Below are 17,501 nucleotides of genomic sequence, written 5' to 3'. Positions count from 1 at the left end.
GCAAAACAAATTGCATCTGAAAAGTGTGTTATATGTCTAAAGATAAATAAGAAAGTGTTGAGGAGGTATCCCTCTGGAGGGAGATAGCCTGGCTTCATAATATTCACCAATGAAGCTTTTTCTTAATCTCTCCTGCTTTAAGAAGAGTTAGTGGAATGAATGACATTGGAACAAATTGTATCTAATATGGATTAGTAGAGACCAAAATCAATAGATTTTGGTAAAGGAACATATTTTACTTCTAAGGTTTATAAGAAATAATAGTAAGGTATTGCAAATTAAGTGGCAATTCCATGCATCTAGACATTTGCCTTCATCAGGAAAAGTGGAAAGAATGAATCAGATACTTAAGAAATTACTAAATTGATATTAGAGACTAAATTGCCTTGGACCAAATGTTTGCCTGTTGCTTTGTTAAAGAATTAGAACTGTCCCCAGAAGTGATCTGGGACTTTCTCCATATGAGATTGGTTTGTTTTATTTGGAAGGAAAAAAGGAAATATCCTCTTTTGAAACAAAGGATAAGTTTTTAAGGAATTTTGTATTGGCAGTGTTCTCATCCTTTTTAGCTCTTAGGAAACAAGGACTGCTGGCCCAGACAATACTTTTGGAGTTATCAGTTCCAGAAGAGTGAGTACTTACTAATTTAGAAGAATGTGATCCTAAATTATTATAGGTGGAAGTTAGTATTTGGGCAAATAGTTGAGGAAACAACCTTGGCCTCTGCTTAAGGTTGGATCCTTCTGACTCAGTTTCCCAGTGCTGTTCCTTTGAATAAGAACCCACTTGATTATTTGTGAGTCTGGCTATAAGGTGGAATTGTTATTGCATACAATTAGCTGTCATGTATAATGCTTTAAGGTTCAGGCTTAAAGGACCAGTTTTGATGCTATTATAATCATTTCCCTGCTTTTTCCTCTGATAGCAAACTCTATAATCAGGGCAAGTAGCACAATTCAAGTATTTTAAAATATGTGGTCATTATATCCTAAATAATTAGGTGAGTGAGGATTTGGTCTAATCATCTATCTGTTGCTAGATGCATATGTCTGCCTGTTTCTTTTAGCATTTCTGTTGTTGCTGACTTTCCTGATAGGCATTTTTACCGGGGACACAAATGGTCGGAGTAATAGGTGGCCCTAGATGGGAGTTGGGGTACAAAACTCCAATTTGTATGCTGAATAGGTTCATTATACTCCAAACATGGTTAAAATAATTACTAATCAAATGACAAAGGCACTGGATTTGTTAACAAACAAGGCCATTCAGACTAAAAAAGCAGTATTCCAGCATGGATTGGTATTAGACTACTTGTTGGCTTGAAGAAGGGAGAGTTTGTGGGAAACTAAATTTTTGCTGTGTGAAAATTGATGACAATGGTAGTGAAAGAAATTGCCAAAGACATCAGAAAATTGTTCCATGTCCCATTCCAGAACTGGTCCTCATTGATATGATCTATAGTGTGCCAAGTGATGGCGGGAACCAAAAGTTGGGGGGTTGGTCATATGAAGAATTCACAATGGCCATTTTCTTTGGTGAAAGGTAGTTTTATTTGGGGAAATAGATAAGAGACAAAATGAAAGGATGGTAAATATGAAATAGATGGAATACACAATGGAATTCACAATTTCCCAGTAGAAAGGAAGTACCCTATGAGGTTGGGGTATGCCCTTGATTGACAGGCTAAATCTTGAAGGGAACTTAGCACCCAAAAAAAGTTAGTTAGCTGTAAGGAGGAGAAGATGCTTGAGAAGCATCATGGGGTTAAGGGAGACACCAGCAACATGGGGGAAAGGAAAAGATAGCACAAGGCAGAATGCTGTGGTGGGCTCACTCAAAAGGAAGGTAGCAGCCATGGGATGGCCCACAAGTAGATTTTAAAGGGAAAATTTAACCTCAGGGACATGACCTGGATTTCCACAGAGGAAAGATGAACAGCCTAGAAGGGGGAGACCCAGTTAGACTTGGACTTTTAGAGAATGCAACCATGGAATCAAACCGAAAACAGATTCTTTGATTCCTGATGAGGATGGACCCCAATAGAGAAAGGACAAACCAGACCTAGAGGGATTGGAGACTGAGAACGAGAAGGTTGAGGAAATGTATCAAAAGAAGGGACTGAATGGGATAAATTGAGTGAAGAACTCTCATGGAAATGTGGCCTTGAACTGTGCCCTAACTGTGACTTGAGATTTTACAATAACAAGATGAGCTATAGCTAAAAAACTGCAGGTATTTTTCTTGGATGAACATTTCCCCTCTTCTGTTTCCCTCCCTCCCTTAATTAGCATTTAAATACTTGATGGCTTTGGGAATTCAGGTAACAGAATTCTCTCATCCAAGAATATTTGCTTGTCTAGCAGTTCTCTAGGGAAATTTGAATTAAGAGTTTGTTATTTATTCTTTTGTTTCTGGGATAGATTTTCTTGTTCAATATAAGTGTGGACTCCCCCAGACAATGGGAGAAAAGGTTTATGTAGGGGGACTTCTGGTCTATATAATCTTGGTTTTGCAGTTTGTATTTTGCACTCCTCTACTGACACCTTGTCTGTTGTGAAGTTGCCCTTTCACACGACATCATAATAAATCCTTTTTTTGTTTTTTACCTTGAGAGTCTCTGATTTTAATTTGAGTAAGGGTTGATGTCCTACACACATCTGAGCACAGGTCTTCCTGACTCCAGACAGGGTGCTCTAATTACTGTGTCATTTAGCTTTTCTACTTCCCCTATTCATAATAATAATAGTATGCCTCAGTGGATCTGTGATTTCATTAATGAAAGAGTAATATAGATCCTGTTCTATCCATGAATTCTCATTCTTTGTAATCCTTTCCCTGTATCCTTCCACAATCCTTTCTGGCCTTCTGGAGGTCTGTCTCTCTAGAGTGTTCACTAATCTCTGGGTACCAATGGAACACTCGGGCTACATATTTATTATCCCTATTCCCACTAGATGTTCAGTCTCTTTCATTATGGCTGAAAGGTTAAATTTAAAGAGAATCAAAAGCTATTTCTAATGGAGTAACTCTCCCTGCTTCTTTTAATAAAGTTGTGAGTATAAAATGAATTTGATAAAAACAGGTTAGGATTATTTTACTATCAGGAAACAACTGATGTCTTTTTCACTTTCCTATTTTAGAGCTTATTAAATATTTCAATAGGGGGGAAAAGTCTCTTAAAAAAAGAATATTACCAGAATGCATTGTTAGGAAGCATGTGGAAGATCTTGCACATAATATAGAAATAAATTGAGAGTTTTAACAAAGGCAAAAGAAAAAATTTAAGTAATTCTAAGAGGTTTGAAGTCAACATGGAGGAAGTCTTATAAGAAGGAAGACCTTAGGGAAACATTAACTATATGTCTGTATCATTATTGTAGCATAAGCATTCTCTTGGGGTCATTATGGAAATTTGCTTCCAGTGGTGAAATTCAGGGCAGGGATGAGATGAAAGATGATTCCATTTTCATATTAACAGTTTCATAGTAATTAGGGTCTAGCAATTATAATTATCTGGCAAAGGCCCATCACAAAAGGTTGGCTACCAGGTGATGAATCTCAGGGAACAGAGCAACTCTGTTATGGGCTTGCAAACTGCACAGTTGGAGGAAGTTTTGCATGCTGATGAAATTATAGATCTTTTGATAGATTAGAGTAATTTTCTTGCATTAGAAAACTTGGGGGGGTTTCTTATTAGTTGGAGAATGTTCCTTAGTTTATTTCAAGGTGTTAAATACTTATCAGAACTATAAAATGATGCAGCTTTGTCTTTTCCCAAATTAAGTAGTACCTATTGACTATATCAAAATAGTCTTCATGTATTTACTTAACATCTCCATGCTGATGATCCTCAAATTAGGATAAGTAAATGTTAATAAATATGTATCAATTGATTCATTGATTGATTATTAACTTTCTGGATTATAGCCAATAGTAAGTAAATATTATTAATTATTGTGCCAGGCACTATGCAAAGCAATATGATTACAAAGAAAGATAAAACACAATCCTTACACTGGAGTAGCTCAAAATCTAATGGGGGAGATGACATGCAAATAAATTGATAATAAACAAAAGAGAGAAGGCATTAGAATTAAGAGGGATTGATACAAGTTTCCTGTAGAGACAACACTTTAGCTGAGACTTAAAAGGAAGACAGGGAGACCAGAAGGTGAAGATGAAGGGGGATGAAGATAGCCAGTGAAAATGACCAGAGGTGGGAGATGGTGTCTTCTGTCAGTAACAGCAAGGAGACCAGTGTCACTGAATCCTAAAGTACGTGGAGCGGAGAAGGAAGGGGAGTATCCCTTAATTCAGGACAATATCTCCTTCATTCCTTTGGCTACCACACAATAAATATTTTGCTTTGCTTTATTGTGCTTCACAGATATTGCTTTTTTTTCCCTTAATTTAAGATTTTTGGCAAGCAAGTCTGTTGGACGTATTTTCCCAATAGCATGCACTCATATCAGTCAATCCCCAAACAACAAAATTATGGTGAAGATAACTTGACATTATACCTTATGAGAATCACAAAGGACCATAACTTTTAATTCTGACAGGTTTGGGGTCAAGAAGATGGTCGAGCAGGAGACAGGAATCTGAGGCAGTATTACATTTTCTGGATCTGTTTGGAAGGTTATTTTTTTTAGGGGTATATGTGTGTGTGTGTGTGTGTGTGTGTGGGAGTGATATCAAGCACTTATTATTGTTACTTGACTTTATATAACTCTGTGGACCATAGTACATCAAGCCCTTCTATCCTCCATTATTTTTTGAAGACTATCCAAGATCATGTTCATTGTTTTCCATGACATTATCTCTCTTATCCTCTACTACCTTCCCCCTTTTTGCCTTCAATCTTTCCCTGTAATGCCTTAGTTTCCCTGCCTCAGTTTTCCTGAATTGTTCTGCCTCAGTTTCCCTGGTGGCCCTCCTCCTTCCTTGCCCTATTGGGACTGAGAGAATTGGGGCTTCAAAGCTCTGGCCACTCTCACATTCCAGAGAGTCATAAAACTCCAGATGGCTTATCTCAAATGCCTGGTTATCTTCTGCCTCAGTCTCCTGTCTCCTGCTCAACCATCTTCTTGACCCCAAACCTGTCAGAATTAAAAGTTATGGTCCTTTCCTGGAGTTTCACTCCATTCACCAAGTGCTTTGCCCCCCACCTTTGCCTTTGTTTCCCTAATAGCTGGAGCCCTATAAAAGTCTCTGGAATTAACTTGCTGGTTGCTGGATGCTTTGAGGCAAGAGTCCCATCCAGCTAGCCAGTATGACTAACCCAAATTCTCCACTATTAAAATATTAAAAGCCTAATCTCTGTCTTGCCTCTGTCTTGCCTCAGTTTCTCCAGTATTACATCTTTTCCAGTGAGTTCTATCTTCTCATCATATGGCCATAGTATTGAAGCTTAGGCTTCACTATTCCAGTGACTAAGCTGAATTAGTTTCTTTAAGTATTGATTGATTTGATCTCCTTGCTAACCAAGGTACTCTCAAAAGTCCTCTTTAGCACTATAAGTGAAAAGCATCAATTCTCTGGCACTCAGTTTTCCTTGTTCACTTCAGATAGCCATACAGTGCTACTGAAAAACCATATTTTGACTATACAGACTTTTTGTCAGCATGGTATTGTCTCTGCTTTTTAGTACCTTGTCCAAATTTACCATAGCTTTCCTTACAAGGAATAAGTGTCTAAATCCCATTGCTGTGGTGTAGTTTGTGATAATCTTGGAGCCCAAGAAGATAAAATTAGAGGCTGCTTCCATTTCTTCTCTCTTTATTTGCCAGGAAGTGATGGGATCAGTTACTAAGATCTTAGGGTTTTTTTTTAAATTTATGTTAAGCTTTTTTATACTTTTTCTTTTTCACCTTCATCAAGAGATTTTTAAATTCTTCACTTATCTGCCATTAAAGTACTATCATTTGTATATCTGAGACTAGATTTTTCTCTCAGCAACCTTCATTCCAGCTTTTGATTCATCTAGCCTGGCGTTTTACAAGAAATACTCTGCAAATAAATTAGATAAAAAAGCCTTGTACAAATCAATTGTTCCATTTTCAGTTCTAAATGATGCTTCTTGGCTTACATATAGATTTCTCAGGAGACAAGTAAGATGATTTGGTATTCCTCTTTGAGGACATGCCACATTTTGTTGTGATCCACACCAAGGCTTTAGCAATGAATCAATGTCAACCAATGGCAATTTAGTAATGTCAATGAAGTAGAATTTTTTTTTTTTTTCTGGAACCAGTGTTTTTTCTATAATTCAGCAAATGTTGACAATTTGGTCTCCAATTCATCTGCCTCTTTGAAAACCAACATGTTCTTCTGGTAATCCTTGGTTTACATATTGCTGAAACCTAACTTGCAGAATCTTAAGCATAACTGTGCTGGTATGTGAAACAGGCAGGCATCATTGTTTAGTGCTTTGAATGTTCATTATCATTGCTAATTTTTTTAGGATTGGGATCTTTTTAAATCCAGTGGTCACTGTTGTGTTTTTCAAATTTGATGATACATTGAATGCAGCCCATATATTGCTTCCCACTATTGCTCACTGATGTTTTTCTCAAAATGTAGTGTCCAAAGCTAAAAATCATGATCTAGGTGTGGTTTTCTCACCATCCTAACCCATATAGATGGTGCTGTGGAGAGAGCACCAGGTCTGGAGTCAGAAAGATATGTGTTTAAATGTGACTTTAGACTTATTAGCTGTGTGATCTTGGGTAAGTCATTTAGCCCCCCTATATGCCTCGATTCCTCATCTGTAAAATAGGTCACACTATAATGGGAGAAGAAAATGTCAAATCTGTTCAGTATCTTTGCCAAGAAAATCTTATGGACAAAGCCTATGGGTTCATACAGAGTTGGACATGACTGAATAACTATAATCCTTCTTCTATGTAATCTAAAGTAGAATTTACATTTTTGGTTTCCATGTCATACCAACTTATTTTGAGTTTGACATTCACTACCTGCCCCTTCCTCTGCTTTGCTTTTTCTATATGAACTGTTATCTAGTCATGTCATTTCTGAAGTTTATTTTTAAAACCCAAAGGCAAGATTTTATACTTAGTCCCATTGCATTTTAAATTCTAGAATGTAGCTCCCCAAACTGCTACACTCTCTTCTAAAACTACTCTGTGTTAATTTTTAATGGATAATGCATATATTTTTATAGTTACATGTTATCTTTCCCATTAGAATGTAAACTTCTTGAGGACAGGAATCCTTTTACTTTTGTATTCTAAGTACTTAGCACAATATATGCTAAGCACTAAATAAATGTTAATTAGTTTATTAATTTAATTTAAAAGTAAAAATACATATTTATATAGTTCAGATTCAATGTGGCTGGTCTTGGTCTTAATCTAGGCCTTTTGTTGCAATATCTAATTGTCTTTTCAATATACTAAAGCAACTCAATTTAGAAGAATGTGACTTTTGGAGCATAATAAAATATTTCCCTCCTAAATTCTCTTCCCTCCTTCTTCCTTTAGAAAGACTGTGGTGGGTCTTTGTTATGTAATACCAAAAACAAAAAAAAATGGTGTTATGTGGGTATTATCAGCTGGGGAGAAGGCTGTGAACAAAAAGGGAAGCCTAAAATGTACCCATCAATGTCCAGATATTTGAACTGGATTATTGGATAGGCCTAGGAGGCAGGCCAACCCTTTGAATCCTTAACAAATCTCTAGTTACAATCTGCATATCCTGATGTATTTTATGTTGTTCTTGTATCTCTTCTAACCCTTAAGTTGCTAGTTTTGTAATGATTCAATAAAATATTGACTCTGTAGTCACAGTGTGTTAAATTGAGTATATGATAGGTCATGGGACGGGGTCACACTGGGGTTCTCATACTGACAACTAGGTTTCTCAGTTTTTAAGGTCTTAAGATTTAGAACTAGAAGAGATCATTTAGTCTGATTCTCTCATTTTACATACAAGAAAACTAAGGTCCAAGGAAGTAAGAGGGAGTTTCTCAAAGTTGCTCAGTATTAATAAAGTCAATATTCACAACTGGATCTGTTTCTATTACATAATAATCTGTCTCCATCTAAGCTCTATCAAGTCAGCCTTTTGTTTTTCCCTTGAGGAGATTTTCCTTGACATCTCTGTCCAGACTCTTGATGGTAACTGCCACTGGAAAATATATACAGTTTAAAGTTTATGAAATGCTACACATATATTATTTCAATTAATTCTCATGACCATTTTGAGATAAGTGCTAGAGATACTATTCTATTTTTATAAGATAAAGAAACTGAGATTATGAGAAGTGGTAACTTGTCAATGGTCACATTGTTAATGTCAGAGCCATATTTGAAATCCTCTTCTTGACTTTGAACTCAGTTCCCTATTATCTATTTGAAATCCATCTAAATTTAACAAGCTAGCTATTAAAAATTCACCTGAACCTTGAGAGAGTTAAACCTGATTATGCGTTCACATTTTGGAGCAGATTACTTGAATGAGAAAATCTCTGGAATGAAAATTTATGGGCTAAGAAAGATGAAAATTCACCTTGGAGCTGAGGTGTTGGGGAAGGAGGCAAATTGAGATGAAGCACAAGATGTTACATCTTCTCATTCCAGGCATTTTCAGTGACTGTCCTGCATCCCTAGAACTACTTATCTTTTCCTCCTGGCTTCCCAGGCTTTCTTCAAAGTCCCAGATAAAATCCCATCTTCTACAAGAAACCTTTCCTGATACATATTAATCTTAGTGCCTTTCCTCTAATGGTGATCTTTAATTTATCCTGTATAAAGCATGCTTGGACATAGGTATTTGCATGCTTTCTCCCCAATAAAACTTTAATTTTTGGAAGCAAGAGCAATTTTTTGTTTGAGGGGATTTAATTTTTTTTTTGTATCCCCAGCACTTAAATTATTTTGATAAGCATTTAGTAATTGCTGGCTGATTTGACTTGATTATGTTGGTATGCTTTTAACAGGTGAGTATGAGGTCACTTGGAATAATCATAGAAAAAGAATGGGAAGATGCTAAAGAAAATCTAGCTATACTTTTAAACTTTCCCTATTTATCCAATTTTTATGCCACAGAAATTACTAATTTGTCTAATATATAAAAGGATGAAGGGAAGAAGAAAAAGGGAGAAATGAGATTTGCGTATCACAATACTACTTCTCTTTTACATTTTATGAAACACCTGTTGCAAAGCTTTCCCGTCTCAGCCAGCACCCCTATGTCTCTTCTGTTCCTACCAGGTTCCTGGGGAGTAACCTTACCTTAAATCTTCCTGAAATAATCAAAGCATCACTCCATCCTTAGTTCTCATTTATTGCATATCTCAATACCTCTAAACATCTTCACCTGTCATCTTTACCATTGCTATAATTTCTAGGTAGTCTAGTTTTTCTAAAAGCTAACTCCTTTATCCCAGCTTTAAGTCCTATCCCCTCTTTTCTTTTCTGGGAGTTTTCTCTAATGGCAATTATTTCATTATTTTCTCTTTACAGTCTTAATTTTTATCAGCATTGACAAGCTGCCTAAAAATATAGTACTTCCCAGAAAAACAACTGCATGGATATGTATACATATATTGTATTTAACTTATACTTTAACATATTTAACATGTATTGGTCAACCTGCCATCTGGGGGAAGGGGGGTGGGGGAAAGGAGGGGAAAAGTTGAAACAAAAGGTTTTGCAATTGTCAATGCTGGAAAATTACCTATGCATAAAATTTTTGTGAAAAAACAATTTAAAAAAAATATAGTACTCTGTCCTTTCCTTCTAAAAAACCTGCATACAATTGCTTTTGGTTCTGTCTTTTGGGACTAAACAAAACAAATTGCAATCCATTCTCCAAAATATGACCCTCTCAGTATTTAAACACAGTATTCCTGACCCTCTGGAATTTTCTCTTTTCCAGGTTAAATATGCTCAATTCCTTTACATGACATTGATTGAATACCCTTTACTATTCTGGTTGCCTACTCCAGACTCTCTCAAGCGTATTAATCTTCTCAAAGGAGCATGGTACTGTTGTTTGGTCATGGACCAAAGTGGTGGTTTCTAAGATACTGAAATAATTTTTCATCTCCTTTTTCAGTGGATCTAATCAGAAATTAAGTGACTTGCCCAAGGTCACACAGCTAGGAATTGTCAGAGGCTGGATTTGAACTTGAGTCTTCCCTTGTCCAGGCACAGTGCTCTTTTCTACTGAGCTACCAGCTGTCTCCCTACAAATGAGTATATTAAGTATTGTCATCACTCTTTTTTTTTTCTGGAAGTAATGCATCCCTAATGTGGCCCAAGATTGCATTAGCACTTTTGGCTGCTACATGACCTTCTGATTAATTGAACTTGCCTAACCATGCCTCCAATTTGTTCTTATGAAGTTGATTTTTACCTCTAAAGATAAGACTTTACATACTTTTTTAAAAATGAACTTCATCTTTTTTTTCAATTATTTTTTAAAAAATATTTTAATAGTTTTTATTTACCAGATATGTGCATGGGTAATTTTACAACATTGATAACTGCCAAATCTTTTGTTCTAATTTTTCTCCTCCTTCCCCTCTCCACCCCCCGATGACAGGTTGACCAATACATGTTAAATATGTTAAAGTATAAAATAAATTCAATATTTGTATATGTGTCCATACAGTTGTTTTGCTGTACAAAAAGAATCAGACTTTGAAATAGTGTACAATTAGCCTGTGAAGGAAATCTAAAATGCAGGCAGACAAAATTAGAGGGATTGGAAATTCTATGTAGTGGTTCATAGTCATCTCCAATAGTTCTTTCGATGGATGTAGCTGGTTCAGTTCATTACTGCTCTATTGGAACTGATTTGGTTCATCTCATTGTTGAAGATGGCCACATCCATCAGAACTGGTCATCATATAATATTGTTGTTGAAGTATGTAATGATCTTCTGGTCCTGTTCATTTCACTCAGCATCAGTTCATGTGAGTCTCTCCAGACCTTTCTGAAATCCTACTGCTGGTTATTTCTTACAGAACAATAATATTCCATAACATTCATATGCCACAATTTATTCAGCCGTTCTCCAACTAATGGGCATCCACTCAGTTTCCAGTTTCTGGCCACCACAAAGAGGGCTGCCACAAACATTCTTGCACATACAGGTCCCTTCCCCTTCTTTAAGATCTCTTTGAGATATAAGCCCAGTAGTAGCAATGCTGGATCAAAGGGTATGCACAGTTTGATAACTTTTTGAGCATAGTTCCAAATTGCTCTCCAGAATGGCTGGATGTAATGAATTTCATCTTAACAGATGTAACCCAGTACTATTGCCTATCAGGATTCTTTAGAACTTTGACTGTCATATAGGCATATTAGCTATTTTTCTCAGCTTTGTATCATTTGCAAATTTGATTTACATGCCATCTATCTCTTTACCCAACTCACTGATAAAAATGTAAAGCAGAACAGTTATGAACACATATCTCTGGGATACTCTTCTGAAACACTCCTGTATGTTGACATCTAACTATTAATAACTGTTCTGAATTTGACCAGTCAACCTGTTTAGAATCCTTCTATTGCTTTCTAATCCAAATCTATCTTCTCCATAAGATTAGTATGAGATACTTTATGAAAGACTTTTCTAAAATCTAGGTAAGCCACATCTACAGCATTGTTTTATCTATTGGTTTAGTAATCCTTTTCCAAAAAAAGGGAAAGTTAATATGGAATGATATTCTGTGCTGATTCCTTGTACTCATTATTTTCTGGAGTCATTTAGAGCAGTGGTATCAAACTCAAACAGAAAAGAGAGCCAGCTAATCCAGACAGAAGGATCCTTGAAGACCATTTGTTGATTTATCTATGTTTTATCCTATATTTTGTTCAATATTTTTCAAGTGCATTTTATTCTGCAGCTGCACAGGATATCTCTGTGATCTAGAGTTAATTCTCTTTCAAGAAGCTTACCCACCACTTTTTAATGATTGATTTTAGAATTTTCCCAGAAATCAAAGTCAAACTTACTAGCTTGTTATTTTTCTACCTTTTTAAAAAAGATTAGGACATTTTCCCTTCTCTAATTTTGTGATAGAATAGCTTGGCAGCACAGTGGATAGGGCTACCTAAGAGATGAGAAGTTCTGAGTTCAAATTTAACTGCAGACATTTGTTAGCTGTGTGACCCTGATCAAGTCATTTTACTCTTTGCCTCAATTTCTTCATCTATAAAATGATCTGGGAAAGGAAATACCAAACTACTCCAATATCTTTGCTAAGAAAACCCCAAAAGAGGTAATGAAGAAATAACTAAAAAATAATAACAACAGAAGATAGTAGTGATATGGGGTTTCACCTCTTTTCTTAGTGATATGGAATTTCACCTCCCTAATAGACAGTTTTTATGCAGTTATATTAGGTTTTTACTAAGTGCTAAGTCGGTACTTAACAATTTTCTACTTCCGGCCTTCCCCAGGAATTCACAAGTCAAACTCCCAGGAAAGGCTGGAACTAGAAAATTGTTAAGTACTGACTGAGTCGGTAGAGCATAAGACTCTTAATCTCAGGTCCTGGGTTCGTGCCCCATGTTGGGCGCCAATTGTAACATGCTGTTGTCTCCAGAAGCTGCCACTCTCTGGGGGGAGATCTGTTGTGTCAACTCAAATCTCTTGGACAGATTCTTCTTCCTGTAGAGAACCGTTGTCTCCAGACAGTTGCTGTTAACTCTCGTCCAGAGAAGTGATTTCCCTTCTTGCAGAGAGCTGCCTCAAGTCTGGTCTAGAGCAGAGACTGACTTTTTCCTCCAGAGCTGCCCTCTTTATTCTCCCAGAGAATGGCCGTGGGATAATGCAAGGGCTTCTGGGAAGTAGTACTTCAACCAATGAACTTTCTCCTCCTAAATATGCAAGCTCTTCCCCAGGAATTCACAAGTCAAAATTCCAGGAAAGGCCAGAACTAGAAAATTGTTAAGTACCGACTTAGCACTTAGTAAAAACCTAATATCTCATTACCTCATTAGCACTTAGTAAGAACCTAACACAGTTATCCTTAGTACAAGTGTCATTTGCCTTTGTAAGAAAACATAGGCAAAATAAAAATTGAGAAGTCCCTGTTGTCAGTTATGATCATCCCATCATCTTTCTTTGTCCCTTCCTTTTCCCTTCTTTCAATATAGCTGTTTAAAAAGTCCTTTTTATTGTCTTTAGTTTCCCTTACCAGCTTTGCCTCATCTTGTGCTTTAGTATTCTTGACATTTTATACTATAGTGTTAGACTCTTATATTCATCTTCATTATCTGACCTTACTTCCTTACTTTAAAATCTGAGTTGGTAAAGGATATGAATAGGTAATTTTCATAAGAGATCAAAGTTTTCAATAGAAACATTAAAGAAGTGCTCTACATTATTACTGATTAGAGAAATACAAATTTAAAACAATTCTGAGATACTAATTTATACTTATTAGATAAGCTAAAATGATTGAAAAGGAAAATGGCAAGTGTTGAAGGGGGTGTGGGAAAATTGGGACACTAATGGATTGTTGGTAGAGTTGTGAACTGATCTAACCATTCTGGATAGCAGTGTGGAATTATACCCAAAGGACAATAAAACTTACATATTCTTTGGTCCAGTAATATCTTCACTAGATCTATATTCCAAAGACATCAAAAGAAAAGGAAAAGAGCATATATATTCAAAAATATTTATGGCAGCTCTTTTTATGGTGGCAAAGAACTGGAAATCAAGATGGATGGTCATCACTTAGGAAATGGCTGAAAAAATTATGCTATATTATTATGATGGAATACTATTGTGCTGGAAGAAATGATGAGCAGAATGGTTTTAGAAAAACCTGAAAAGACTTAAACAAACTGATACAAAGTGGAGTAGAACCAGAACATTGTACACAGCAACAGCAGTAATATAAGGGTGATTGATTAATTGTGAAAAACTTAGTTACTCTTACACAGACAATGATCCAAGACAGTTCCAAATGATCTATGATGAAAAATGTTAGCCATCTCCAGATGAGAGAACTGATAAACTCTGAGTGCAGATTGAAGTGTACTTTTTAGCTTTCTTTTTCTTTTTTTTGGTTGTTTTCTTTTGCAATATGGATAATATGGAAATATATTTTGTATGACTTCATATTCACATTTAATATATCGCTTGCCTTCTCAAAAGATGAGGAAGAGCAGGAGAGAGGGAAAAATCTGGAACTCGTTAAAAAAAGAATATTAAAATTATTTACATGTAATTGAGAAATAGTTAACAAATAAAAATATATAAAACAAATAAAATTTGAATTGGTGTGAGTTCTTTGAGTATCTATATAGATAAATCTCTTTAGACAAATCACATTTTCTCCTCCTCCACTATGATTGTTTTCCTTAGTGTTTTAAGAAATTTATTCACAGGGCAGCTAGGTGGCAGAGCACCAGCCCTGAAATCAGGAGGACTTGAATTCAAATCTGATCCCAGACACTTAACACTTGCTAGCTGTGTGACCCTGGGCAAGTAAATCACTTACTTTTTTAGTCACCCTAATTGCCTCCGGAAAAAAAATATTCAAGAGCAATCTTTATTTCTCCTGAATAAGCGTCCTCTATAGCATTTTTATCCTAGCATTCTACTTAATTTCCCTCTGAACCCTTTGAACTTCCTTCCCAAAATCTAGAACATACAGTTTATGTCCTTGTAAGGTATTATCCAATTAATGCATTGCCTTTACATATGAAACATTTTAGTGCTGGGTCAAAAGGTGTACACTAGTGACTTTTTGTGCATGATTCCAAATTACTTTTCAGAAGAGGTGAACCCCCCTCCCTCTGCAGCTTCCCTTGTACCCTAGTGTTCTTAGTTTCCCACAACTTTTTAATAATTGTGCTTTAAAAAATATTTGCCAATCTGATGGATGTGAGATGGAAGCATAGACTTGTGTGTCCATGTGAATTTCTCTTATTATTCATGATCTGAAATATTTTTCACATGGTTGTTGATAGCTTACATTTCTTCATTTGAAAATTGGTTTTATGTTCTTTGCCTATTTAATTACTGGAAAATGACTCATGGTCTTATATATTTGTTTCAATTTCTTATATATCTTGAATATAAGATCTTTATCAGAGAAATTTGCTGCAATGATTTTTTCCAGTTAATGATTTCACTTTTAATATTGATTTTGTGTGAAAGTGTTTTAATTTTAAGCAATAAAATCCTTATTTATTATGTCTATTTTTAAATCAATAACTTACCCTATCTATAATTAGGAAAGATATCACCTTCCATCTGATATGTTTATTATATGACCCTGGTCTTGCATCCATTTGGAGCTTATTGTGGCACATGGTATGAGGTGTTGGTCTGAATCAGGTTTCTGCCAGCTCGCTTTCTAATTTTCCCAATAGTTTTGTTAGACAATGTCCTTATGTCAATTGTTGGTGTCCTTATGGCAATTGAACTATGTTCATTTGCTTCTAAGTGTTCTTATTTGATTTCACTGACCAATTTATCTATTTTTAAACCACTACCAAAATTTTGATGACTATTTCTCTTGTCTGAGGTGCTGCTAACCATTTTTTCTCTTAGATGACACTAGTTTCAGTCTTCCTGAAGAGACCCTAATATGGGCTACCCATGAATGAAGTGACATTTCCTTGGGAAGTTTCCAACTGGCAGCTGGGTTGCCTTCAGCCCACTTGGAAAACATTGAAGTGTGCATGTACTGTCCAAAATGAAGCTCTCTCCATCACTTTGCACAATGACTATCTTTAAAAAAGAGACAGTTACCGTCTCTTTTTTATTTTCAAAGCTATGTCCCAATTAGGTCAGGCTGAAGATTACTTTGGCAACAGGGCCCATTTACTGGGTTTATCTCAGACTTTTCCTTGGTGTATCTCCAACCAAAGTTCCCCTAGTATTTTTGCCATATTTTTATCCAGTTCTGAATTGGACAGAGGAGCTTCCTAGTATTTGTTTTTATCCTTTTTAAATCTTTAAATCTTTTAATTCTTTTTAAAATCTTTTTTTGGGGAATTTCATTGGGGAGTTGAATTTGACCTTTCACATCACCATTTTGGAAATCTATCTCCTTTTTTTTCTATTTGACCTCTGCCCTAATTTTTGACCATTCATCACTGCCTTTCACCTGACCTTCTAAAAAATATGCTCTAAAAGGGCTCATACTTTCAGCCTCTCCATTTTTTAGTCTTCTACATAGTCTCTACCCCCACAAAAAACCCCAAAACCCATCTCTCAAAAGCATAGACAGAATCATATTATTTTCTGGCTCAAAAACCTTAATATTGGCTCTAGGATAAAGTACAAATTTTTCAGCAAAGTGTTTAAATGCTTCACAATCTGACTATGATCAACTTTTTCATATTATTACCCTTCATACCCTCCATAATTAAGCTGAATTAGACTACTGATTGTGTTCTGAACTCAATATTCCACCTTATTATTTGCATAAATCATTCCCTACATTGAGAACACCTCTGACTCTTACCTCCCCTGAAGCCTAGGCTAAAGTCCCATAATCTCAAAGAAGTCTTTCCCAAGACAATAGCTTTTAGAGTCATGAACACTTAAATTCAAATCTGAGCCTTGTGATTCTGGGCAAACCAATTAACCTCTCTCTGCATCAATTTTTCCAAATATAAAAGAAGGATAATGATAATATGAATCTCCCAGGATTATTATGAGGATCAAATGAGATATTTGTAAATCATAGTGCCTCAGTTTACCTTTATTATTTTATTTGCTCCAGCATGCTGTCCTAAACTAATTCCTATTATATAATCCCTCTTTCTCTATCCTGTATAGCATCAACTAATGTTGTTGCTGGGTCTTGGTTATTCCCAAATAGGGTTAATCAAATATTTTATCATGAAAGCAGTTTTGTCAAGAAAACAATGATTAAAAATGCATTTTTATGTACTTAAAAATTAGGAATTCAAAGACTTCACCACTGCCAAAGAGACCTAGGGCCCAAAAAAGATTCATAACAAACCCAAGATTGGGGAATGAATCAGGATACCAGACTTTGAGATTCTCTTTTCCAGCTCTGATGCTGATTCACTGCATGCATTCATAGACAGCAGGTAAGAACCTATGCCTTAGGGGAAATATCTCCAATTTTACATCAGAAAGCCAACCACTCTTCTTTACTCAAGTCCCCGAAATCCCCTAATCCTAATGGCTCTGCAGCGGACATCGTTTGGGGGTGCTGGATAAAACACCCAGATAATGCCTCCTTGTGAAGTGTCATGGAACCAAAGAGGACAGGTTTGTTTCTTTCACAGGCTGTCAGATGAAGTATGAGAACTCTCATATTCCCATATCCTTTTTTCTTATTCTCCATGTCAGAAACTTGGAGTGAAAAAATTTGAAGTTTGTAAGAATTTTTATTTTTATAGAGTATTTTGACATTTGTGGCTCTTGGTTCTGACAGAACATTTGCTTTCTCCCAGAAAGGAATAGATTGGGTAGCAGAACCATGAGACCAGTGAAGATGTTGAACAAAAACAATGTAATGATGTGCA

Source organism: Sminthopsis crassicaudata, chromosome 2, assembly GCF_048593235.1.
Source record: "Sminthopsis crassicaudata isolate SCR6 chromosome 2, ASM4859323v1, whole genome shotgun sequence".
NCBI lineage: Eukaryota > Metazoa > Chordata > Mammalia > Dasyuromorphia > Dasyuridae > Sminthopsis > Sminthopsis crassicaudata.
The sequence above is the reverse complement of the archived record's forward strand: the minus strand, read 5'-3'. Positions refer to the sequence as shown.